The sequence below is a fragment of the Erpetoichthys calabaricus genome, chromosome 1 (genome assembly GCF_900747795.2).
Source record: "Erpetoichthys calabaricus chromosome 1, fErpCal1.3, whole genome shotgun sequence".
Lineage (NCBI taxonomy): Eukaryota > Metazoa > Chordata > Cladistia > Polypteriformes > Polypteridae > Erpetoichthys > Erpetoichthys calabaricus.
Genome location: NC_041394.2, coordinates 335,652,696 through 335,679,876, shown reverse-complemented (window position 1 = coordinate 335,679,876; position 27,181 = coordinate 335,652,696). Strand labels below are relative to the sequence as shown.

General features: G+C 38.7%; 1 protein-coding gene across 1 annotated transcript in view; it reads left to right on the top strand.

Moving 5' to 3' along the window:
• Positions 1-27,181, top strand: part of LOC114667189 (gastrula zinc finger protein XlCGF57.1-like) — a 70,641-nt gene that overhangs the window by 5,824 nt on the left and 37,636 nt on the right. The gene's annotated exons all lie outside the window — the stretch shown is intronic.

Below are 27,181 nucleotides of genomic sequence, written 5' to 3'. Positions count from 1 at the left end.
TCTTCAGAACCACACAAGAATTCACACAGGAGAAAAACCCTTTCAATGTAAGGAATGTGGCAGACGGTTTTCGTTACTGAGCAGTCTTCGAATTCACACAAGGGTTCATACTGGAGAGAAACCGTACTGCTGTCCTGAATGTGGTGAGAGATTCACTCACTGGAGTGGTCTTCATGACCACACAATTGTTCACACTGGAGCACCAGCATATTGCTGTTCTGAATGTGGCAAGCAATTTTCAAACAGGAGTAATTTGCAGGCCCACAGAAAAATTCATACTGGACAAAAGCCGGATCACTGTGGTGAATGTGGCAAACAATTTTCAAATATGAGCAATCTTCGAAGACACAGAAAAATTCACATTGGAGAGAAAAATCACTGCTGTTCTGACTGTGGTAAACTATTCTTGTTGTTGGATGATCTTCACAGCCACAAAAGAACTCACACTGGAGAAAAGCCCTATCACTGTAATGAATGTGTCAAACAGTTTTCAAATAAGAGCAGTCTTCAAAGACACACAAGAATTCACTTTGGAGAGAGAAAATACTGTTGTTCTGAATGTGGTAAGCGATTTTTAAAAATGGATGAACTCCACATCCACAAAAGAACTCACACTGGAGAAAAGCCCTATCACTGTAATGAATGTGGCAAACGATTTTCAGTTAAATGTAATCTTCAAAGACACATAAGACTTCACAGTGGAGAAAAGCGATATTTCTGTAATGACTGTGGCAAACGATTCTCTACCAAATGCAGCTCTCAGAGACATTCAAAGCTACATTGGAGTGAAGAAAAAACTGACAAAAAGGAACCTGAAGTACTTTGGAGAAATCTACACAACACTACCCAAGAATGTACAAAAGAAGCAGAATGGAGAAGTAATCTATACACGGATATAGAAGACACACAAGTGAAAGAAATGAAATAGTTTGAAGCAGCAGACTAATAGAAAATGTATTCCAAGAAGAGCTACTGACTCAGATCCTGACACCATACCCAGCTTGTGTCATACTCAAAACTAACCCCCAATATCAACATATGGCCAAGTGTGAAAAGAGGTTAATGTGTCAAATGTAGGTGATACCACAGTGATCCATCACAGGAGCAACTTTCTTTTCACCAAATTTGAAAAAACCCAAGTAGCAAAAAGCTACCACCCCTATAACCTGACTCTCTTAAAATCAGTTGACAAAATAAGAATTTACAGTCACCTGGATCAGAATTCGAAAATGTGGCAGTAGACAAGAAGGAGGATCAAAGAAGGCCACAGAGTACAACAGAACAGATATTGTTAAGGTAATGAAGGACATTACTGAATACTACAAGAAACGCAGAATCCCAATGCCTTCTGCAGAACCACAAAAGAATTCATGCTAAGAAGATCCCTCATTTCTATTCTGAATATGGCAAACAGTTCACAAGAAAGGGCTTTTCTCCAGTGTGAATATTGCTCTATCAGTGTAATGAATGTGGTAAATGATGTGTTTGAATTAACTGTTTGCAGGATTACAAAAGAATTCACATTGGACACAGATGGGACTTACAATCGCCAGGATGTAAGTACTGTAATGGGCAATAAAACAGAACAACAAGAAGGTCATAAATTGCAAAGGAACAGTTATTGTGAACTGAAGTAAGGGTGCTATAAGAAAGGAAGAAAAAAAATGACCACAACAACAACAGTGTGGTGTGGATGAAGCATAAAAAGCCTTTGATAGGTTACCCTACAGCTGGATACTCAAATACCTTGAACTGGAGAAAATCTTCTCTGTTCCTGTAATTTTCATTTAAACTACTAGGCACCACTGGCAAACATCCCTGATGCTCCACCATGACAAAGGCCAAACCACAATTCCAAATAGAAAAATGAAATGGTGGAGTATTCCAAGGAGACTTTTTAATTGCCATTTTGTCTGGAGTTAAAGGAATACCCTACCCAAGGCTATTGTTTATTTATGTTTTCATACAGAACAGAGACAATAGAATTTCAGATAGAATAGGTGTCTCTGGTGCCCAACATTTTACAACAGAAAACAATGTAAAAAAAGTCAATGAAAAAAATCTGTTGTTACTTGTGTCACATAATCCACACATCAGGTCATCTAGTCGTATGCTCATGACGTCTCAAACATGCTTTATTTTTCACTAAACTATCGTTAAACATTAGATGTGAACAGGCATTTGAATTGTAGACCCACCTCTGATCATTACATTTATATTCATATCTACAACTAAACAACCTCTGAATTATATTATCCTCAGACTCAGAAATTGCATTGGTGAATTGACCTTCTTCTTGTTGAAGCATCTTGGATCTGTAGAAAATGAGTCATATTTTCTTTCTGACAATGTTTTCAATCTCCTTCCATTAATTTTTCATCTTTAATCTCGCTGTGCGTGTGTTTTGTTAGGCTTTCTTGTTGCAATTCTCAAACAACATGCATAGATGTTTCGACTCATTAGGAGTATTAAAGTGGCCGCTTTAAAGGAAAACTTAACAACCATTGAAAACATCAGCCCTAATGAAGATTGTATTATCAGAGAACTAAACCTAGAACTTACTTGTAAATAGATATTTTCAATGACTTCAGGCTTGAGATGCTCCAGTGCCTGCAACCCAAGTTATATTTCCTGTCCTCCTCTTTTATTTTTTTTTCTTCCAGCTGAGGTCTATCCTTAAAACCCCCTGTGGTGTTCTGTGATCTCCTCTCTCACCCTCTTTTTGATTTCCTTTGCTTATCTGTTTAAAAGCCTAACCACACCCTATAGGCTGCTTTGTACAAGACTAGGTACAGCCTTTCACAGTACACTCAGTTTGGAAATGTGGCCACCGTAGTCTTCTTCTTCTTCATCTTTTTCCACTTCTGCGTGAGGTTGGTGTGCTTGATCAACCTTCTCCAAACAGAGCTTGGTCCTGCACCTCCTCGCCATTTTCTTGCAGATTTTCTGCCCACTTGTTTTATTCTCAAGAGCTGTTTCTAAAACCATTTATCTTTCCTCTAAAGAGCCCAGTCCTCCACATACATTGTTTATATTTATTACCATCATTTTACACTTCAACAGCATTATATTGTAGGTTTACTCATTAATGTCTAGTTTCATGTCTGCTCTTTTAATACCAAGTAACTTCATTTTATTATTTTTTTCTGTTTCCGACTAATCTCTTGTTTGTGGTCCTTCATCTTTGGCTCCGTTTTCTTGATCTTGATTTTCAATTCTCTCCTTGTATCTTTCCATTCCTTGACTTCTCTGTCCTTCCTCTTCTCTCTTTATAGCAAAGACTCTTCTCTTTGGTCACTATTGTGGTTTACTTGGTGCAGGCCTCTCACTGTCTTTTGGTCTGTGGAAGTCTGTGGGGTTATCCAGTTTTGATATTAACGAGTGGTTGGGAGTTAAATGGCTGGTGACTGGTGACACATAGAGCTTCTAATCCTTTTAGTTTTATTGAATTTCTAAGTATGGTGCCTATAAAAACAAAACAAAAAAAAAAGTATTCACCCCATTGGAAGTTTCACATTTTGTTGTTCTACGACACTGAATCACAGAATTTTCTTTGACCGTGATCAACAAAAAAGACTCTTTAATGTCAAAGTGAAAACAGATCTCTGTAAATTGATCTAAATTAAAAACAAATCTAAAACACAAAATAATTGATTGCATCACCCCCTTTAATATAACACACCTAATCATAACCGGTGCAGCCAGTAGGCTTTACAAGTCACAGAATTAGTTGAGTGGAGGTCACCTGTCTGAGGTTTCAGCTGGTTGTAGTCTAAATGCACCTTTATGTGGAAAGGCCAGTGCTGAGTCAATATGGTGGCCTACCCTACACAATGAAGGCAAAAGAACACTCCAAGCAAATTTATGAAAACAGGATTGACTAGCAGAAGGCAGAGTTTGGAGACAAGAAAATCTCACACAGAATATCTAGTTAAATCAATCATTTAGAATTGGAAAGAGTATGGCAGAGCTGGAAATATGCTTAGAGTAGGCAGTCCAGAAAAAACTAAATAATCGTCCTAGAAGGAGACTAGAGAAGGAGGCCATCCATAGACTTGTAATAGTTCTGAAGAAGTTACAGGCTACAGTGACAGACATAGGAGAGACTGTACAGACAGCTGTTACCTGGGTGCTTCAGTAGTTGCAGCTTTACCGCAAGACACTGGGAAATCCTGGAGGAGAAGCTGATGAGTCTGAGAAGCATGTGCCAGTTTTGCAGAGATTTTTCTTCATTTTGATGTTAGAGTCTTTTTTTTCTGTTGATTAAGCCAAATGAAATGCACTGTGATGTAGTGTTATGTGACAATAATTTCCAAGGGAAGTAAAGTAAAACTAGTAAACTTCCAAGGGAGTGTGTGTGTTTTTTTTATTTTTTTTATTCATTTTCCTTTTTTCACTTTTTATATAAATATATAGTTGTCACCTTTTCTCATGGAGGCACTGGTGGGGGAAGGTGATTTTTTTATTATTATTATTATTTCACTTCTTTTACCTATTGAAATGAGCAATTGTATCATTATTTAAAAAAATAAATAATAATAATAATCTTTAATTGTGAGAGAAGTATGCTCATTACTTTTGTACAATAAACTTAAGATACTTTGGAACGTCAAAAACAGCAGAAAGCTCTTGTATTCACCTCCTATGTCCACTTAGACCACAGTGGCAGTCCCGGGCAGCCAAAGCCAGTCCATCAGATTGGTCACACTAATGGCTACACTGGGACTTTTAACAAATACAAGAGCCGATGAGTGTAATTTGTGGAGTAGGATATCCAGTAGCTAAATTCTTGCCCCTACTGATACTCTGCTTGACACACTATGCCAGGGGTGGCCAACTCTGAACCTTGAGAGTCACAGTGGCTACAGGTTTTCATTCTAACCATTTTCTTAATTAGTGACTAGTTTTTACAACTAATTAATTACTTTCAGTTTATTTGCTATTTAAGACTCAGACCCTTTAAATCAGGGCTGAGCAATGTCTGTCCTGGAGGGCCGCAGTGTCTTCAGGTTTTTGTTCCAACCCAGTTGCTTCATGACAAATCATTCACTGCTGGTGAAGCACTTATTGCTCAAGTGTGACATTTTTCTGCTTCATTTTACTTGTCTCTCTTGTTAAGATTTTGCACCCTTAATTGCTCATTTTATTGTTAAACAGCAGTATTAATTGTTTCAACTGCTCCTTATTAGCAGTATGATGCAAAAGACAAAGGAAGCAGCAGTTCTCCATCTAGCTTGTCTCCATTGCCACCGGTGTGTATTCATCATTCACTATTCGATCGCTCAGTTGGTGGTGGAAATTTAAAGCCAACGGTCTCTTAGTGATTCAGCTGAACGCAGAAAGCACCGAAGTTACTACAAAAATGGAGAAGATGATATCAGTGCTAAACGTAAGTTCTGTCTGCTCACTGCCCATTGAGGGCCCGTTTATATGATGTGGGTCCTGCAGCATGCACAGTTCAGGTTTTCCAGCCGACAGTGTAGACAGCTTCACCTGCCAAATGTGTTTAGTTAATTTAGAGTTGGTCGGGAAAATACGTGAATTTGAGGACCGTGTTAGGAACCTAATAGCAATTAGGCAAACTGAAAATTGTATCAACTCGGTTTGTTTAGACAATTCGGCTTCAGTCTCTCTAGGTCCCACTGTAGTCAGTGCGTGGCCAAAGTCAGCAGCACCAATTCAGCCACAGGGCGAGTGGGTAACAGTAAGACAGGATTCTAAGAAGCCAAAATTTAGTCCCTCGGCACCCAGGTCACCAATTCGGAGCCAGAACAGATTATCAGCACTCCGCAGCGCACCTTTGTAAACTTAGAATAAGAAAGTGCTCATTATTGGCGATTCCGTAGTGCGGAATATTAGAATTCCATCCATCCATCCATCCATCCATTTTCCAACCCGCTGAATCCGAACACAGGGTCACGGGGGTCTGCTGGAGCCAATCCCAGCCAACACAGGGCACAAGGCAGGAAACAATCCTGGGCAGGGTGCCAACCCACCGCAGGATATTAGAATTCCAAACTATGTTAAACCAGCAGTCAATGTTAAATGCCTCACGTGGGCCAAGATTTCTGACATAGAGGCCGCATTGAATCGTGTTGCAGACGATGAAGTATCTACCTTATTGCTGCATGTCGGCACTAATGATATTTATTTACAGCAATCTGAGATATTAAAGAGGAACTTCATCTCTTTGTGCACCAAAGCTAAAAGAAAATGTTGGAATTTAGTTGTATCTGGCCCCTTACCAAGATTATATAGACGGGATGTGATTTATAGCAGATTGCATTCCCTTCACTGCTGGCTGGAAACCTGTTGTGCAAATAAAAACAGTGTTTGTGAACAATTGGGGTGATTTTTGGGAAAGGCCTGGATTTTTCAGAAGAGATGGTCTTCATCCTAACTGGAGGGGATCTTATGTATCATCCCAAAATATGGCAGCAAAACTGCCTGGTTGACTGATTAGAGCACCATCCAGGCCACAGTCATGTGATCTTAAATCACAGCCTGTTGTTTATCCCACCTGTTACTATCCTGAAGCTGTTACCCATAATCCCTGTTGTGGGGCATCCAGTAAGTTTAGTCTTGATGCAAACCTTAAATTACTTGATAACCAAAAAATAAGGTGTATAATTAGATCAAGGGATAAAACCAGACCCTCCACCAGGGGCATCTGTAATAGAAATTTACTTCAAATTATAACAAAAAATATATCACCAGTTCAGAAAGAAGCATGCAGTTTTAAATGCTGCTTATTGAACATTCGCTCTCTTGGCAGTAAAGCTGTTTTGGTAAATTATATTAAGTACAAAATCTGATCTGTTTCTTCCCACTGAAACCTGGCTTAGTAAGTGTGACACTGTCCCCCTAGCTGAGGCGTCACCAGATGGCTACTCGTTCCTTCATAAGTCTAGAAATTCTGGTCGAGGAGGAGGACTTGGAATAATTCATTGTAACAAAATGCAAATCATGTCTAAAAATTTAGGCGACTTTACATCCTTTGAGGCATTCATTTTAAATATTAAAACAGATTCCAACACAATTATAGTGCTAGTCTACAGACTACCAGGGCCATATTCATTGTTCATGACTGAATTTAGCAACCTTTTATCTGATTTGGCTATAAATTATGATCACGTAGTATTGATGGGGGATTTTAATGTACACATTGATGTGGAAACTGACATTTTTAGCAAATGTTTTACTTATTTGTTAAATTCAGTAGGATTTTGTCAGATTGTCAAATGTCCAACTCATAATCATAACCACACATTAGATTTAATTATAACATACAAAGTTGAAATTCAAAATTTAAATATTACTCCATTAAAAGTTATTTCCGATCACTACTTAATTACATTTAATTTAGTCCTGCCCTTGCCAACGCACTCACAGATTAAATCAAAGACAGTGCGACATCTAGATTGTAATTCTGCTTCAAAATTTATAGACACTTTGAGTAAGTCGAGTGTAATTGTGGAAAACAATTTAGATAAGTTAACATCAAATGTAAACATGGAGAACAATTTAGATGAGCTAACATCACATTATAATGTGACCTTGAGAGATGCTCTGGACACAGTGGCTTCCCTTAAAACAAAAGTGATCAAAGCACATAGAAACTCTCCTTGGTTTAATGAAAATACCCTAGCTATTAAATTAGAGTGTTAAAAACTGGAGCACAGATGGAGAACAACAAAGCTGCAGGTTTTTCAAATTGCATGGACAGTGAGTGTTAAATATAAAAAAGCTCTCTTTAAAGCTCACTCAGAATACTATTCTACAATAATAGATACCAATAATAAGAATCCTCGGGTACTGTTTAGAACAGTTGCTAAATTAACAAATGGGAATTCAGATCTACAGTGCAAAATACCAACAGATATTAGCAGTACAGACTTTATTAACTTCTTCAATGAGAAAATTCAAAATATAACATCTCAGCATCACAGTACAAACCGCATACTAGCTTAGCAGACTCTGCCTCACATTGCATTCGGCACTTTAGTAATTTTAATCCTGTAACTGAGCAGGAAGTCTTAACTTTAATTTCTAAAATGAAACCCACTACTTACTTCCTAGATCCAGTGGCAACAAAACTAGTAAAAAGTGCAATGGATGTTCTTGCAGTGCCTATTCTAAACATTATCAATAGTTCATTATTGCATGGCACAGTACCTGATACACTAAAAGTGTCAGTCATTAAACCATTACTTTAAAAGTCAGACCTAGACCCACACATACTAAATAATTATAGGCCTATTTCAAATTTATCCTTTCTCTCTAAAATACTAGAAAAAGTAGTTGCCAGTTAACTTCACTCACACCTTAAGCATTACAGTTTATTTAAGAAATTCCAGTCTGGTTACCGCACTGGTCATAGTACAGAAACGGCACTAACGCGGGTTGTAAATGACATTCTGATATCCTCCGATGAAGGAATCTCCACTGTAATTATGTTGTTAGACTTAAGTGCAGCATTTAACACCATCGACCATTCTATTTTACTACACAGGCTAGAAAATGATGTTGGGCTTACAGGCACTGTGCTCACTTGGTTTAGTTCTTATTTATCAAATTGATTCCAATATGTACAGAAATGTGCTGACAGCACTCCATCATTATATACAAGTTCAACATGGTGTCCCGCAGGGCTCAGCACTGGGACTTTTACTGTTTTCACTTTACATGCTTCCACTGGGATCTATCATTAGGAAACATAATGTTAATTTTCACTCGTATGCAGATGACACCCAGTTATACATTTCATTTAGATTCAATGAAGTTTCTGTGATGTTGTCTTTAATTAGTTGTGTTAGTGAATTAAAGGAATGGATGGATGAGAACTACTTGTCTTTAAACACAGATAAAACAGAGATGTTAATTGTTGGAGGGAATGACGCTGATCACAACAATATTTTGTCATCATTTAATTCAGTTGGAATCACCATTAATTTTACTGAATCAGCCTGCAACCTAGGAGTTATATTTGACTATAGCATGTCATTAAGTGCATATTGCAAAGTTGTCCAAATCATTTTTCTTCCATCTTAAAAGTGTTGGGAAATTAAGGCGCTTTCTAAATAAACAGGATTCTGAGAAATTAATTCATGCATTTATTTCTAGTAGGCTTGACTACTGCAATGCGGTGTTCACTGGATGTTCAAACTGCTCTTTATACAGTTAATCCAAAATGCTGCTGCAAGAATTATTACAAGAACAAGAAAATATGAAAACACAACTCCAATTCTTAAATCCGTACACTGGCTCCCAGTTAAGTTTAGGGCAGATTTCAAAATCCTCCTTTTAACATATAAAGCATTAAATGGCAACGGTCCGGCTTACTTGTCTGAACTAACATGACTTACAAACCAGAGCGCACATTAAGATCTGAAGATGCCAGTCTGCTTATGATTCCAAGGATTAATAAAATAACAGGGGGGGAGGGTCGAGCTTTTAGTTACAGGGCCCCAAAACTGTGGAATGGTCTGCCTGCTCCTATAAGAGACGCCCCTTTGGTCTTACCTTTTAAATCCCGGCTGAAGACTCACTACTTCAGTTTAGCATACCCTGACTAGAGCTGCTGATTAACTGTACAGACTGTATCTCTGTTGTTAGTCATTAGCACTAAAGCATAAGTAACATGAGAGTTGTAATTGGATACTAACCCTCACCTATTTTGTTTCTCTTCTCGGTACTCAAATGTGGCACTTGGTGCCATGGCCCACCTGCCAAGTTGTTTTGACTGCCTAAGGTAAACTCATCCCTGATGGAGGATCGCAGGAATCATGTGATAGAGGGGTCCTTTCATCGGATTGACTGGCCCAGTGCTGTTTCAGCTGTGGAATGGCCAAATGGGAGAGGCAACTTGATGGCTGATGTCTCCAGGACTCTAAACAAATCCAAATCATATTATGTGATATCATCTACTGTTAAATTCTGCTCCGTACTTGTAAATTTTTTATTTTTATACTGAATTGAGGATTTGTTCTGTTTTGTGTATGGTATTGTATTGACCCCCTTCTTTTTGACACCCACTGCACGCCCAACCTACCTGGAATGGGGTCTCTCTTTGAACTGCCATTCCCAAGGTTTTTTCCATTTTTTTCCCTACAAGAGTTTTTTTTGGGAGTTTTTCCTTGTCTTCTTAGAGAGTCAAGGCTGGGGTGCTGTTAAGAGCCAGGGCATATTAAAACCCATTGTGGCACTTATTGTGTGATTTTTGGGCTGTACAAAAATAAATTATATTGTATTTGGTCTAAGTACTCGGAAGGAAACTGAAGAGAATGTGATGATACAAGTATCATTAAAAAGGAACAAAAGCCTATAATTTAAGAATGAACTGACATAGTAAGACTTACTGTAAAACAGTAACAAGCCATGAAATTAAATAAGATTGGAGGGGAGTGACTTCTAATAAGCAGCTTAGTTGGAAAAAAAAACCTGCAGCCACTGCGGCTCTCTAGGATCAGAGTTGGCCACCCTTGCTCTATGGCTTGCCATTTTATCATTTTATCTCCTCAGTTCTGTTGAACCATTTTCTTAGGCTGAATACTTTCTAATCCAAGTTAATTCACAGTTATTCTGCTTTTGGCTAACCTCTTCATATAATTGATCCGCGTTTTACTGGACAAAAAACGCTGCACAAAACAACTAAAGTTCTGTCATGCAACTGAATGTTACCAGACCAGTGATTGTGGTAGATGAAGTTTTAGTCTTTGATGTGATCACAGATCTATCTTATAATGATTCTGGTGCTACTTTTGCTCAGGGTCATTGTGATGTTGAGAAAATAGTTGTGTTTACATTGCACACAGTGTCAGACTGTGAAAGGTAGCAGTCAACAGGTGAAAAGTCCTCGTGGCCTACCTACCACACCACTGTCCATGAGCAGAGCTACACAAAGTAAATATAAACCTACTGTTGTAGCTGACTGACATATAACTTGAACTGTTGTGACAAATTTATTGAGTGGCAGAGATGCAGAGATATTAGATAAGGGAGGTTAGGCACAACAAGAGTGAGAACACTAAAGCTCAAAAGATCATGAGAGTTTCCTAAATTCAAAGTTAGAAAGAATACTGTAGCTATAATCAGTTGTTCTAGGCAGGAAGACTGCGGCTCCTTCTTTTACAATACATTCTGAGCACACAGCCAGCCTTTTGCAATAAGTGATGTATAAAGCCATACTTGAGTGAAAATAGAGATGCATTACTAAAAAGTTACTTGGGTAAAAGTACATTTTTCCCTGAGCAGGCTACTCCAGTAGAAATTTTAAAGTAACTGATATTAGGTAAAATATCAAAAGTACACATAATTGTGGGATCTTGCCCTGTTTTATATCAATTCATCCATTTTTGAAACCTAAATATCCAGGTCAGTGTTGCAGGTAAACTGGAGCCCTTCTCTGCAAGTATTAGGCGCTAAGCAGGAACAAATCCTTGATGGAATGAAGAAACTCACACACACACCAGGCCAATTTAATAGTGCCCTTTTGGGTTTTTCTTCTTCAGTCAGATTTCTACAGAAAATGGTTTATTTTGACTTTGGAAATATATTGTTAGAGCGTAAGCGTTCATATTAAAAATATTTAATGGCTAAATCTGTGTACAAACCTTTTGTCGTGCAGAAAATTATCATGCCTTTCTATGGGATTGAAAACTTTTGCACAACACTGTATTTATATATTTATTGGTCAAATTAAAGCAGTTATAAGAAATACTAAAGTAGTAGATTTGGAGCAATATGAGATTGTTGGTCAATCGAAGCCCTCAGGTTCTCCTTTTGATGTTGTCCCACCTTCTCTTTTTAAAGAGATTATTTCTGTTTTAGGGCCATCTGTTCTTGCTATTATCAATAGCAGCCTTTCCTCAGGCATAGTTCCTAATTTATTTAAACATGCCATAGTGCAACCATTGATCAAAAAACCAAGCCTAGATCCCACTGTTCTATCCAATTTTAGACCGATTTCCAAGCTTCCATTTCTGTCCAAAATTTTGGAGAGAAGTGTGTATATTCAATTGAAAGCCTTTTTAGATAAAAGTGATGTGCTCGAAGTGTTTCAATCTGGTTTTAAGCCGCTTCACAGTACTGAAACCGCATTACTGAAGGTTTTTAATGACATCCTTTTGGCAACAGACTCAGGGGATTATGTGATTTTAGTTCTGCTCGATTTAACAGCTGCTTTTGATACTATAGATTATAGTATTTTATTATCTCGTCTGGAGCATTGTGTGGGCATTCGTGGTACTGCCTTGGCGTGGTTTAAATCATACTTGACTCAAAGAACTTTTTCAGTGAGGCTAGATGAATTTAGATCCTCCTCTGCTTCACTATCATGTGGGGTTCCACAAGGCTCCATACTTGGTCCTCTGCTATTTTCTTTGTATCTCCTGCCTCTTGGCTCTATTCTTAGAAAGCATAAAATTGCTTTCCATTGTTATGCAGACGATACTCAGGTTTATGTACCCCTCAAACGCAAGGATGCTTACTCCATACAAACTTTGGTTATGTGCCTAGAAGAGGTGAAAGCTTGGATGGCAGTAAACTTCTTAAATTTTAATGAAAATAAGACAGAGGTTATAGTTTTTGGTCCTGGGGGCACCAGTGGGTCTATTTCTACTTCTGCTCCTGTGGATTTGGGTCCCCTTGCACAATATGGTACACCTGTCATTACAAATCTGGGTTTTAGGATAGATGAGGATTTTAGACTGGACGGTCAGATCAGCGCGGTGGTGAAATCTTGTTTTTTTTTCAGCTGAGACGTTTGGCGAAGATAAAAAACATTCTTTCCAAAGATCAATTTACAACAGTAATCCACGCTTTCATTACAACCCGGCTGGACTATTGTAATTCGTTGTATGTTGGTGTTAGCCAGTCCACCCTGTCTCGGCTCCAGCTCGTGCAAAATGCTGCTGCACGCCTTTTAACTGGCACGCGAAAAAATGAGCACATTACACCTGTATTACCCTCACTGCACTGGCTGCCTGTTCAGTTTAGAGTTAATTTTAAGATTCTTTTATTTGTTTTTAAGTCCTTAAATGGGCTTGCTCCGTCCTACCTCGCTGAGCTGCTGCATATGCACTCTCCTTCCCGCTCACTCAGATCAGCTGGTCAGCTGCTTCTGGATGTGCCTAGGACTCAGCGAAAGCTCAGGGGGGATAGGGCTTTTTCTGTTGTGGCTCCAAGGCTCTGGAATTCACTGCCGATCCACATTAGACAGGCCTCCTCACTGCCCATTTTTAAGTCTGCTCTTAAGACTTACCTCTTTGGTTTGGTGTTGGATCCTGTGTGAGCAGTTGATTTTACTCTGTATTAACTCTGTTTACTTGTGTTTACTATGTTTTAATTAGTTTCATTTATTGTATTTTATTTTACTTATTTATTATTTTGTTTTTGTTTAAAATTTATTTTAGCCTATGTTCAGCACTTTGGTCAGCGGCTGTTGTATGTAAAGTGCTTTATAAATAAAGTTGACTTGACTTGACTTGACAATAAGATTCCGCATAAGGCTCCAGTTTGGCTAGGGTTGGCAGTCTTTCTGGTTTCGCGACACATCACGTGAGGCGGTCTACCTTGGTAAATAGAGCGCAGACATCAGAACGGAGGGTGGGGACCATGCACAATGTTACCCCTGCAACATTCAGAGTCAGAGAGCTGCTGTTCTTTCATCCAGCTAGTGTTTAGAAACTGTGATAAAGAATAGAGAGAGCGCAAGCATTGAGCTGGCGTCAACTTCACACAGGAGGATTTACTCTTTTTTAAAACAACATACTTCAGGTATCAATAAAATCACTGAAACTAATAGCCTTCAGTTCAGCCCTATTCACAAAACATGGCCATAACACCCCTGACTTAAAACTAGAATAGTTTCTTTACATTTACAATCCAACAATTTAATTTGTTTATGCTCATTTGACCTTTTAACACAACCTCATATTACAATATCACAGTAACACCTTCACTTGACAAAATACACATCTATAAACAGCTATGTGTATTAGGTTCATTACAATGTACGGTATATTTACTGGATTCATTAAATGCTATAAGTAAATTTGCTTGTAACCAATATAACACAACAGGTGTTAATATAACTATTCTAACAATGTGAAATGGCTCTTTATTATACTACAACATAATTGCTATCGTTCTGGTCTCCTCCTTTAACAAAACATTTATTTTTGCAAAGTAACACATAAACAGAAAGAAAATGAAGTTCTAATAAACACTGAACAAAATCAGTACAATAAAACAAACTATTGGACATGTAATGTCTAACAGAGACAAAATTGAATTTTTATTTATACAGCACCAAAATATTTCTTTATTGTGTAAAGAATTTTCACTTTAGTACCATCTCCAGTCATCAGGGGCCTCATGTATAAACGGTGCGTATGCACAGAAATGTTGCGTACGAATGTTTCCACGCTCAAATTGCGATGTATAAAACCTAAACTTGGCGTAAAGCCACGCACATTTCCACGGTAACTCATACCTTGGCGTATGCAATTTCTCCGCTCGGTTTTGCAGACTGGTGGCACCCAGCATCAAAGCAGTGCTACTGTTCCTGTGTGGTCACCCTTTCTTAGACCCATGTTCCTGACGCGGCTTTATAAATACACTGAAATTAACTGCATATTGTTTATTAGTGTAATGCATCTGATTGTAATTAACCTGCAGCAATATAATGGGCCAGGGAATAGCCATAGTATTCCAAATACCATAACTGCTTTAGCGTTGTTACTCTCACTGCATCTTCTTCTTCTTTCAGCTGCTCCCGTTAAGGGTTGCCACTGCGGATCATCTTTTTCACCACTCGGAGTATTTATATCACTGTATCTGAGTGGGGAATCACAGCAGCAATTGATCGGAAAGAGAATTATCGGTATACAGTTTCAAGTACACACTACCTCAACCACGGCAAAAAGCGTCAAAAGCCTTTCTTGTACGGACCTCGCGTTTCAGAAACAGTTTCATCCCAAGAACTATAAATGCACCCAATCAGTCCATCAAGTGCTCCTTGTAGAACTGTTTGTACTTATACAGTGGTGTGAAAAACTATTTGCCTCCTTCCTGATTTCTTATTCTTTTGCATGTTTGTCACACAAAATGTTTCTGATCATCAAACACATTTAACCATTAGTCAAATATAACACATGTAAACACAAAATGCAGTTTGTAAATGGTGGTTTTTATTATTTAGGGAGAAAAAAAAATCCAAACCTACATGGCCCTGTGTGAAAAAGTAATTGCCCCCTGAACCTAATAACTGGTTGGGCCACCCTTAGCAGCAATAACTGCAATCAAGTGTTTGCGATAACTTGCAATGAGTCTTTTACAGCGCTCTGGAGGAATTTTGGCCCACTCATCTTTGCAAAATTGTTGTAATTCAGCTTTATTTGAGGGTTTTCTAGCATGAACCGCCTTTTTAAGGTCATGCCATAGCATCTCAATTGGATTCAGGTCAGGACTTTGAGTAGGCCACTCCAAAGTCTTCATTTTGTTTTTCTTCAGCCATTCAGAGGTGGATTTGCTGGTGTGTTTTGGGTCATTGTCCTGTTGCAGCACCCAAGATCGCTTCAGCTTGAGTTGACGAACAGATGGCCGGACATTCTCCTTCAGGATTTTTTGGTAGACAGTAGAATTCATGGTTCCATCTATCACAGCAAACCTTCCAGGTCCTGAAGCAGCAAAACAACCCCAGACCATCACACTACCACCACCATATTTTACTGTTGGTATGATGTTCTTTTTTTGAAATGCTGTGTTCCTTTTACGCCAGATGTAACGGGACATTTGCCTTCCAAAAAGTTCAACTTTTGACTCATCAGTCCACAAGGTATTTTCCCAAAAGTCTTGGCAATCATTGAGATGTTTCTTAGCAAAACTGAGACGAGCCCTAATGTTCTTTTTGCTTAACAGTGGTTTGCGTCTTGGAAATCTGCCATGCAGGCCGTTTTTGCCCAGTCTCTTTCTTATGGTGGAGTCGTGAATACTGACCTTAATTGAGGCAAGTGAGGCCTGCAGTTCTTTAGACGTTGTCCTGGGGTCTTTTGTGACCTCTCGGATGAGTCGTCTCTGCGCTCTTGGGGTAATTTTGGTCGGCCGGCCACTCCTGGGAAGGTTCACCACTGTTCCATGTTTTTGCCATTTGTGGATAATGGCTCTCACTGTGGTTTGCTGGAGTCCCAAAGCTTTAGAAATGGCTTTATAACCTTTACCAGACTGATAGATCTCAATTACTTCTGTTCTCATTTGTTCCTGAATTTCTTTGGATCTTGGCATGATGTCTAGCTTTTGAGGTGCTTTTGGTCTACTTCTCTGTGTCAGGCAACTCCTATTTAAGTGATTTCTTGATTGAAACAGGTGTGGCAGTAATCAGGCCTGGGGGTGGCTACGGAAATTGAACTCAGGTGTGATACACCACAGTTAGGTTATTTTTTAACAAGGGGGCAATTACTTTTTCACACATGGCCATGTAGGTTTGGATTTTTTTTCTCCCTAAATAATAAAAACCATCATTTAAAAACTGCATTTTGTGTTTACTTGTGTTATATTTGACTAATGGTTAAATGTGTTTGATGATCAGAAACATTTTGTGTGACAAACATGCAAAAGAATAAGAAATCAGGAAGGGGGCAAATAGTTTTTCACACCACTGTAAGTACAATCACCTCACTGTAAACTTACACTACAGTTATAATATTGCACAACCTGCGCCACTTTATAAAGCGCATATGATGACAATATCATTTTTAAGATGAAATGCAGAAAAATATGTTGCTTATAGTATACAGATAAAACTTTAACTTCATTTAAATAATCTGTATTGTTAATAATTAAACATGTGAGGACACGGTGCCGCAGCGCTAGCTAGTTCCCGGATAGCTCCTGCCTTGCGCTGTATTATTGCTGGTGCTGACGTGACACAGGAAGGATAGACGAATAGAATAATTAAACATGTACTACGAAGATATTTCAATGTTCCTTAAAAGTTTTGAAGAATCGGCATTCTAAGCTTACAGATGGCTTCACGTCTATTACAGAGCTGATTGTGTGGCGATTGGGTATTTGGAGAAAGAAAAGGAAGGACAGGAATTGGAGGTTAGTACGTTTGAAAGAGTCAGTACTTCTGTAATAAATTATTTCATCGAAGGTCGCACATGGCGCAGCAAGCCTCTTGTGTGAGATATGAACAATCACTGCGCCACCATGTTACCATGTTTAATAACATGCTTTCATTCCTATCATCATGAAAATGATATCACGTATACATCTCAGTATTTTAATTATTCAGAGAGCTGTAATATCACGAATGTAATGGATTCTGTGTCCTGTCGGAGAAAGGGAAAGAACGGAAGCACGTAGTGATTCACACACATAGAGCACATAGAAGATCAAATACAGAACAAAGCATTTAACGTGCTACTTGAGAAACTAGTAAAATAAACGATTTTAAGATGAAGTTTATGATGTTCTACTTTAATGGCAAAATAAACTACGTGATTAAAGTGGAAATTTCGAGATTAAAGTTGACATTTCGTGCTTTTTTCCCACTGTGTGCCTATTTTTTTTTGTCTGTTCCCTAATAAGCTTTCATATGACACTACGACGGTGGGCTACGACCTGCCTTTTCACGGCGGCTTTGATATGTGATTTCTTTTTTATTTCGGGCACTGTGCGACTTTGTGAACTTGATCTTTCTAGTTTCTCCGACACTCTGTCACTCAATCAACTTCCTTTTGTTGATTATACCATTGTTTAAACCAACAAATAGTACGTTTTTCCTTTGCCTCCACTTGGTATTCGCTGAAATTCTTATATTTTCCCCTGTGCTTTCCCCATTGTCTTTTCACAGAAGGCTATTTATATTGATTTGCATATTCAAAGAGGCGTACTTCTGGGAGGAGTTGGAGCGGGACAGAAGGCGTGTGCACATGCGTTACTTTTCACGCTGATCGGGATTTATGTAGTGGAAGATCGTGAAAGTTTGCGTGCGCACAGATTCCTGCATCTGGATTTTTCTGTGCGTACGCACAATCCCGCTTTTGTGCTTACGCCATGTTATAGTGTGAGTTCTACGCACGGCGTTATACATGAGGCCCCAGGTCACTATCAACTACATAAACCTTTTCCCTCAGAGATGCAGTCAATTTATTATATCGGGTTAAAATCTCATTGAAAATATTTTACCGTTTTAAAGCCTGTAATGTGCACTGCAATTCTGGCGAATTTACTAACCTGTGATAAAGAACTGAGAGAGCACACGCATTGAGATGGCATCAGCTTCACACAGGAGGATGTATTCTTCCTATTTGCAGTACTCTGCTCTATGCTGCTTGCGCAAGAAGCGCACATCTAATGACTTGGAGGTGGAATAGCACTTAACTCATTTAAACCATGGTGAAATCAAACGAAATCCTTAAAATAAATAGGTTGAATAAGGGTGCTTCTTTTCTCTCTGTCTCGTTTTAACCTTTAAAGTCTCTTTTACTCTGTCATACTTTTCTTATTTCTGAGTTGTTTTTTTTTTTTTTTAACTTTCTACAACACACCGCACTTTACCACCATAAACAATAACAACTCGTGACCTAAAGTTTTAATGTCAGTGTCAATGTATTTATATAGCACATTTAAACAAACTTAGTAATGCTGTGGCCAAAGTGCTTTACAAAAATAGAACAAATTAACATCAAACATAAATAGAAATAAAATATATGAACATAAAATAAAATACATAATACTTTAAATAGAAGTAATGTAATATAATCACAAAGAGGAAGCCATCAGTATTACTGAAGGTCACTGAATGCAAGTGAGTAGAAATGAGTCTTTAATCTTGTTTTAAACAGTTCAATTGTAGACGACTCCTTTATATGATAAGGTAAAGAGTTCCACAGGCGAGGTGCGACAGCTGCAAAAGACCTGTCCCCCTTGGTTTTACACTTGGTACGAGGGACAACCAGAGACAGCTGACCAGAAGATCTAAGCACTCTAGATGGCTGATGTAAAACACACAGTTCGGATAAATAGGCAGGAGCAAGCCCATGTAAAGATTTAAAAACTAGCACCAGGATTTTAAAATCAATTCGAAAACTGACAGGCAGCCAGTGTAAAGAAGCTAAAATAGGAGAGACAGAGTCATACGTTCTTGCCCCAACCAGAAAGCGAGCGGCAGCATTTTGTACCAACTGTAACCTGTGTATCGAGGATTTGTTAAGCCCAGAATACAGCGAGTTGCAGTAATCGAGGCGAGAAAAAATAAGCGCATGAGTAGCTATCTCAAGAGCCCTAGAAGATAAAAGAGGCTTTATCTTACCTAATAGACGAAGTTAGTCGTCTTTTCACTACAATTACACCTAGCAAAGCAGATTTCTTTAAGTGACTTTGTGCGTTATAAGCGGAAGTTTTACGCCGATTTGAAATGCAATTAACTGTCTGTCTTTTTTCCTTTCCTGACCTATATGCTCCTGAATTCTCCAAATCATATACACAACCTGTACCTCTGCTTTGGAGTTATCTAAATCATGTGACATAAAGACGCAATCTGATTGACTGTTCTGCGGAGCGCAGCTAGCCCAATCATGTGACTAAAAGATGCAATCTGTTTGGCTGTTTAGCGGCGCCGCTGACTCGCGGAAGCGACTGAAGATGGCGTGAATGGAGTCTAGCTACAGCAAAGCTCCTCAGTCATAAAGTTTTAGTAAATGTTCGCCGTATGAAAGTTGGATGTGTGTTTGAGTCAACGGGACAAAGCGATTTAAAAGGAATTCCTTCGCCCAGAGACATAACGGTAAGCGATTAGAGCTGCTTATAGATAGAGGATTGTTCCTGCTTTTGAATTTGTTTGTACACCATTCTGTTTAAAACCAGATTGCACAGATATGTCTAATGTCCGCTCTGTTTATATTTTTCGTCTGTGTTCGAAAGTCGACCTAACTATTCTGTGTGTTCGCGTGTCCACAGCTCACTTCGTTTCACACTTTTCAATCTCATCTTCACTCCATAGCGCCCAGAAATGACGCCCATTGATGGTGGAAAGCATCTGCAGTAGGTGGTCCCGGGGGAGTTCCCTGAGATTGGTGCGTTTTTTCCTCAGTATTTTTTCTTCTCGTGCCGGTGTGGCACAACGGTAAGTACCGTACGATTGAAATGTAAGTAACAGTATAGTCGACTACGCTACCTAGTGATCTAAATACAGTGAGCGCTACCACTCAATTGCCTCAGTTTTTGAAGTTGTTTATCTTCTTATGAAGGAGGTTCTTTTTCTCAGGCTCCGCGATATGAAACCAATGAATCTTAAATATTCACCCAATCTCCAAAAATATATATAAAAATGACTGGCAAAATTCTCCGCTAATTCACGAAGTAGACTTCGGTGCAATGAAGGAGTAACAGATAAACATAACACTGAACGAATTCTGCATGACTACCTGTAACTTAATCTGGATTAAGCCTTGTATCGCTTGGATTCTGTCCACAGTCTTCCTCCTTAGCGTAGTATCCAAACTTGGGCTTTTGTGCTGCTTCAAACACAAGAATCCAACTCCTGCACTTCACAGTACCAGTCCATCTTTTTTTCTCAGTTACCATCCATTAAAAGTAAAATTTCAATTTTGTGCAATTTTCAAATTAAAATAAAGACTTGAATGTCACTACAATTACAAACCTACAAAAAAAAATCTCAAAGGAATACTGCACATAACGTTTATGTTACTTACTCCAGGTAGGTTGAAGTGAATATCAAGAAAACGTTTTCATCTCATCTATCCATGAAGACTGGAGACAAGGTTTCTGATACAATACAAGTCAATGGTGATCACAAAGACTGTTTTACAAGGAATTTTAAAATAATGGGGTAATGTACAACTAGACAGTTTGATTTTACACAGGAACCTTTAAAGTTGGCAGATATTTGGAAAACTAAAACATGAGACATTTGTGACATTTGAAATTTTCATCCCTTTCATTAATCCATTAAACCTAACTCTTTAGATTTTTTTTTAAATAGCTCTGATGCAGTTAATTTTACTATAGAAAATTTTTAAAACCCTAACCGGAGTGATTCTCAGACAGACCAAAATTTCAAAGTGCATTGTTATAAAAAGATCTTTAAAGTGTTTGTGTAAATGAAAATATCTGGAATTATCTCAGAATTCACTAATTTAACAGTTTGGATTTAATAATGCTTTTTTTCAGTATATTGTAAACAGTTTAAGGATAAAAAAGTAAAAATTTACAACATGCACAGGATATGATACATCAAACTGGCTCGAGGATATCATCCTTTATAAATTTTACGCTGAAATACCCCAAAGATTATAACATTCCCCCCTATTTGTTTTTAGAGTATTCAAGGCCTGCATTGTATCTTGATTTTTATGAATACCAATACAAGTTTACTAAATTTATAGTTTAGTCACTACTTGGATATTTTTGGAATTTAGAATATTTGCATGTGCATAATGAGATATCTAGGGAGCACCCTTGATCAAGTAGGGAAATGTAGCCGTACCAGCTAAATGATTATTCACACGTGTAATAATTCATACCACCAAGCCATTGTCATAATGCGCATTGACATGACAAGCATATTAAACCTAAAAAATTAGGAATATGATGTACTACAGATTGTATATTTACACTGAAGAACACTAGTGGTTTTTCATCTGCTTATACTGGCTGCCTGTTATCACTTCTCAGGGAACTGACCGACAATCTGGAAATATCTCAGGCAGGCTTCACTCCATCATGCCTGCTGTTCTGGAAGCAATTAACCACTTGAGGAGGCACATTCAGTTTTTGTATGGTGTGGGTATACATACATAAAACATGATGCGTTTTTGCCAACATAACAAGGCAATTTACAGCAGCGTCTGGTTTTCCTAACATCTTCATAGCAATTTCCTGCAGTCATTGCAATAAGGGCATTTAGCTAGAATGAAGCTGCTTTTGTAAACTGCTAGCAGTGACATTCCATTAACACCCAATCATATGCAGTTTTAGTGGTGCAGCACAGCACTTCTGAATTGCTGTGTAGGTTTTATTGTGTCGCTTCACAGAGACTACGCTCATCGACTGTGTTTAGTTGCTTAGTGGCACACAATGCCTTATGGGGTACTCCTCCAGCCTGCCCCAAAGTGTTTGGCGATCATGTGGCAATTTCTCATGGCACACAATGCTTTACAGGGGGCTTCCCCATCCTGTTCTGAAATATTTCATTAGTTTGGAAATTGCATATATGTTATTCACATCCACTTTTTGGTGGTAAGCATATTTTCACACTTGAATGCAAGCCAAGTTTTATTAAAGAGACCCCTGGCATGGATTTTTACACTTATGATGTCATGTCAGTGTTCATAAAGTTTTTGGTATTTCAGAGAAGATACTCAACTTGTGTGTGTGTGTGTGTGTAATATATACACCCACAAAGTGTTTTATATGTTACATTATTTATTATTATGATTGGGTGTTAAGTACCTTTTTAAGAGCTAACAATGTGTTTTTACTTCCTTTGTCTCCCAGTGTGTGTTTTATTTTGCTCTCTAGATTTAATTCTACTGACCAGTTTGTATTAACAAAATTAATTCAGACTACTTATATTTATAAGTGAAGACAACAAACGCATATTGTAATGCGGCAATTATGACCGCATTTGCAAAAGCAGTGTATGTGTCATAATCCATCTGGACTTGTGAATGGAAAGGAGACTGGAGGCAAAAAATCCTGCTTACATCATTCAACTGGCTACCCATTCTTGGCATGCATTGCCTCACATATTTCTGTACTTGTAAAAGACCGCATCTTCTGCTGAGATTTCAAAAATATATTCCCATCAGAAGCCAGCATTATGGTAAATTGCCACTGGTGCTGGCTGTAACATCTTTTTAATTCTCTTTGGAATTAACAAATCTTCAGTGAACTTGTGCATTTGGGAATTGGATTTTGTTCCCCAAACAGCTCTGCAGGAGACTTGCATCAGCCTCCCACAAGGAAAGCTACACATGTACACTTGGATGGTGTATGTGCAAATAACTGTTAGTTTATCTTTTGCAACAACCTTTGTGCTTTTCTGCTCAACAAATAACTTTGGTTAAATGATTTAGCTCACCATGCTCATTTACTTTAAAGCTAAAGTGTTGCCAGACTGGTGAGGTTGATTTCTTCTTCGCCACCAATCCATTCCTTTGTGATTTTTCAATAGTAAAGGAGGTATTTCAATGCCTTGTTACAAGGCACAGCCATTACCAATAAGGACACCCTGTGGTCAAATTGAAAGTTACAGGAATTTCAGAAAAGCAATGTTAACTTACCCAGTTAAAATAGTGACGCTCTGCTCCAGTGATAACATCTTCAGTTGCTGATGGTTAAAGGAGAGGATTAATCCAGCTGAAAATTTTAGAAATAGCGCAACCGTTGCTTGTTGTGTATAGTGCCTAATGAGAGTGTGCACTTTTAATGAGTCTGTATCAAAAGTTCTGCAGAAGTCCTAAGAAACAATAGTCAAGCAGGAAGAAAAAAAAAAATGAGTAGATTATTATTCCTTGTAAAAGATTAAATGAAAAATGATTTCATAGAAATAGTGTTATAAGTGACCAAAAGGAAAATAACAAGTAGTAAGACTGGGCGATGATCTGGTGTATTCACTGGCCTCATGTATAGCACTTGAATTATGACAACTTATTCTGAATTGCAACAGTAAACAGCATGACTGTGGACAAACAAGTGCTGACACATAATGGATTTGACATACCGTATATACTCCTGTATAAGTCGGGTCTTGAAACCCAAAAAATCGATCATAAAATCAGACCCCGACTTATACGCCCGTTCAAAAATATGACACTTAATTTTTTTTTTTTTTAACATCTTCTTTCCTCCTCTAATCTCGCACCAGTTTCTCAGACGCATCGAATTTTGTTGCAGCAGCGCTGTTACCAATTTCTTTTGTTACTTCAATGACGTTTAATTTAAAAACAGCTTCATATTTTCTTCTGATCGAACGCTCCATCTTAGATAAGGGATGCTCTTATGATAAGGTTTATGAGGGTGTGAGATACAAAAAACACAAATCAGTGCAAACGTCGCTTCGGAATAGTTTGGGTATTACCGTGTGGTCACGTAGACTCAATACAAAAAAAAAAAGATAAAGGCAGTGTGCTCTGTGGTTACTCTTTCATGGGGGGCATTCGCATATTGTAATCCCTCGTACCAATAGTGTGAGTTTTCTGCATTCAACTTATTTTTTTTTTTTTTTTTTTTTTACTTTATTGATTTTATTGTAATTGCACAACATTCCATACAAATAGATCAATTTTTACAAAAATAGGATTGAAAACAAATCACCCCCCCACCCCTGAAAAAGAGAGCATGGCCAGCAGAGTAAAACTTAAAAAGCTAGTAAAAATAAGTAAATAGATGAATTTATAAGTGAATAAAGATAAATAGAGAAGAAACAGAAATGGGGAGAGAATCTACTAACTCAGTGCTTTAAGAGCTTATTCTAAAATACTATTGATTTAGATCCTGCCAGGTTTTGAAAAAAACTTCTGCACAGATCCTCTAAGTGAGAATTTGATTTTTTCCAATTTCAAATAATATATAACATCAGTTACCCACTGATTTAACAGAGGAGAGTTAGGATTCTTCCAGTTTAGCAAGATAAGTCTACGTGCCAATAGTGTAGTAAAGGTGATCACAGTTTGTTTGTCCTTCTCCACTTTAGGCCCATCTGGAAGTCCACCAAATGCAGCTGTTAGTGCGTTAGGAGGGATTGTGACACACAGGCTGTCTGATGGGCATTTAAAGATTTTGGTTCAGAATCCATATATATAATTCACTAAGCCGCCAACAAGTAAGACGCCCATGGCACACGCAGGAAGGAGCCACGCCCACCAACTCTAAGACCATTGGATACGACGACAACTCGCAGAGCTACGCCCACCAACTCGGACGCGACGACTCGGAAAAAACGTTTCCCTGCCCACCAACACTTCGTTTTCCCCGGCCCACATCTACCCTCGCTCTCTAGGCTTTCACACTGCCTGCTCATATGCCCGGATGCAAAAACTCACCGACCACCCAGTTAGTCCCTTTCGTCTGTGCTAGAAGTCCACATGCACCTCTGAGCAACGTTGACTTTTCATTATTCGTTTCGGTTACGACATCCGACCACGTCCACCATCGAAAACCATGGGAAATGAACAACGAAGCCCCGTCCATAAACTCTACCCCTCCGCCAACTCGAACAGCTCATCAAACACATACTCGCTTTGGTCTGTGCTGCTGTCCAAATCCAGCTGTGAGCCACATTGACTGTTCTTTTGCCCTCCATGGCTACGGCTTCAAATGTTTTTCATGGAAACAACACTTCTTTCAATGTTATAGAAATTCCTGCATAAGATAACTGTTTGTTTCTATCAGTCGGGTTTTTTGGGAAAAATGTCATTGACGAAACTGTTGCTCTCAAACTTCGCAACATGGCTGTTGGCTTTGTTTGCCAACATTGGGAAAACATCGGCGAGGTGGTCACAAACTGCAACAACTCGCCACACGAGGACGCCCTGTCTCTCGAGGCATTCACACTGCTGGAAGACAACCATGGGATACGCATAAAATAGCCATGTCAGTCAATGCAGATCAAACACCCAGGCAAACAACACTGAATAATCAATAGCTGCAACTACTTTGCCCACCCCCACTCCTCACCTGAGTCGGTTTCGTCTCTGTTCAGCAGTGTTTCCCAAACTCGGTCCTGGTGAACCCCGGTGGATGCAGGGTTTTCTTCCAACCAGATTCCTAATCATTAATGCCGGTGAAACTCATCCGGGATAAGTCGGTTTTTCAAACGCAGCCGATTAGTCTAGCAGATTAGCTGGATGTAATAATCCGAGATGAATGCACGCCCTCGCGCTGAGTGAAAAGCCAATGTATATTGAGTCTAGAAAACATGATCAGCAAGTCCTTGACAGGCTGCAACAAAATGATGAAAGAACGGGCGCATTTTTTTCACACAAGCTGGGTGGGTGGGTGTTAGTTAGTTAATTAGTTACTTGAAGGATTTCAAGATTTAATATGCACAAGCGGTAACACTGCAAAAGCAGCCCAAACCAGAAAAGACAGCTGGCAAAAAGTGGCTGACAAATTAAACATGTGTGCATTGTTCTTACTGAAAGCAGCGTTACGGATTTTGCAAATGTTCATTTTTTTCCCTCTGCTTAAAAAACATTAAAAAAGCGGCGTGATTATGTGGCATATACTACGCCGCGGGTTGGTATGCAGCGTGTAAAACAGTTTGTTTGTTGCGGATAATTTGCCTTTCACTTTAACACGAAGACAATTTCCTGTTAGATTTGCCTTTGCGATGACAATTAATAAGGCACAGGGCCAAACTTTCAAAAACATGGATAGCGGGTCATACGCTCGCACTGATTACGTCCCTGCCCTTTGTACACCCCCCTCGGTACTACCATGGTTGGGTGACTTGGTGGATTATATATAGAAAAGCAGCCAAAACCGCAAACAACAATGAAAAGTCTACGTGACTCACATGTGCATGTGGACTGTGCAAAGAGGAAAATGACTCAGGTGACGAGTTGGGGGTGGGCACATGAAATGTTACATTTCTTGGTGAATTATTACATTACCAATTTTTCAAATGTTAATTTTCTCCCTGTGCTTAAAAATCATTAAAAAAGCGGCCTGATTATGCGGCGCATGGTACGCCGCGGGTTGGCTAGTGATGTTAATTTGATGCAGGCTCAAAACATGTGACCCAGTGAGGCTGGAGCTTGATTGCAACGTTCGCAGGTTGGATCTTGCCCTGGAAACATTTTGGACAATTTTAAACAAGACAGATGTGCTCGATATATAATTTTGGGTTGAATAATTGTATGCTGTGCACATATGGAGTTCAAGTGAATTCTCTGCATTGCTACCTTCTAATCCTTTTCTGATATGTTGAGTGAGAAATCCTTTTCCCACTGTCCTCTTGGATGTTTGAAATGGAGGGATTGTAAAATGGTTTTATATATTGCAGAAATGCTGCCTGAGTCCTCAAGATTGATCAGTATTTTTTCTGGCTTATAGATAGGTGGGAGGTGAGGAAAATTGGGCAGGTTCTGTTTAACAAAGTTTCTAATTTGAAGATAGTGAAAGAAATGTGTTGCTGGAAAGGTAAATT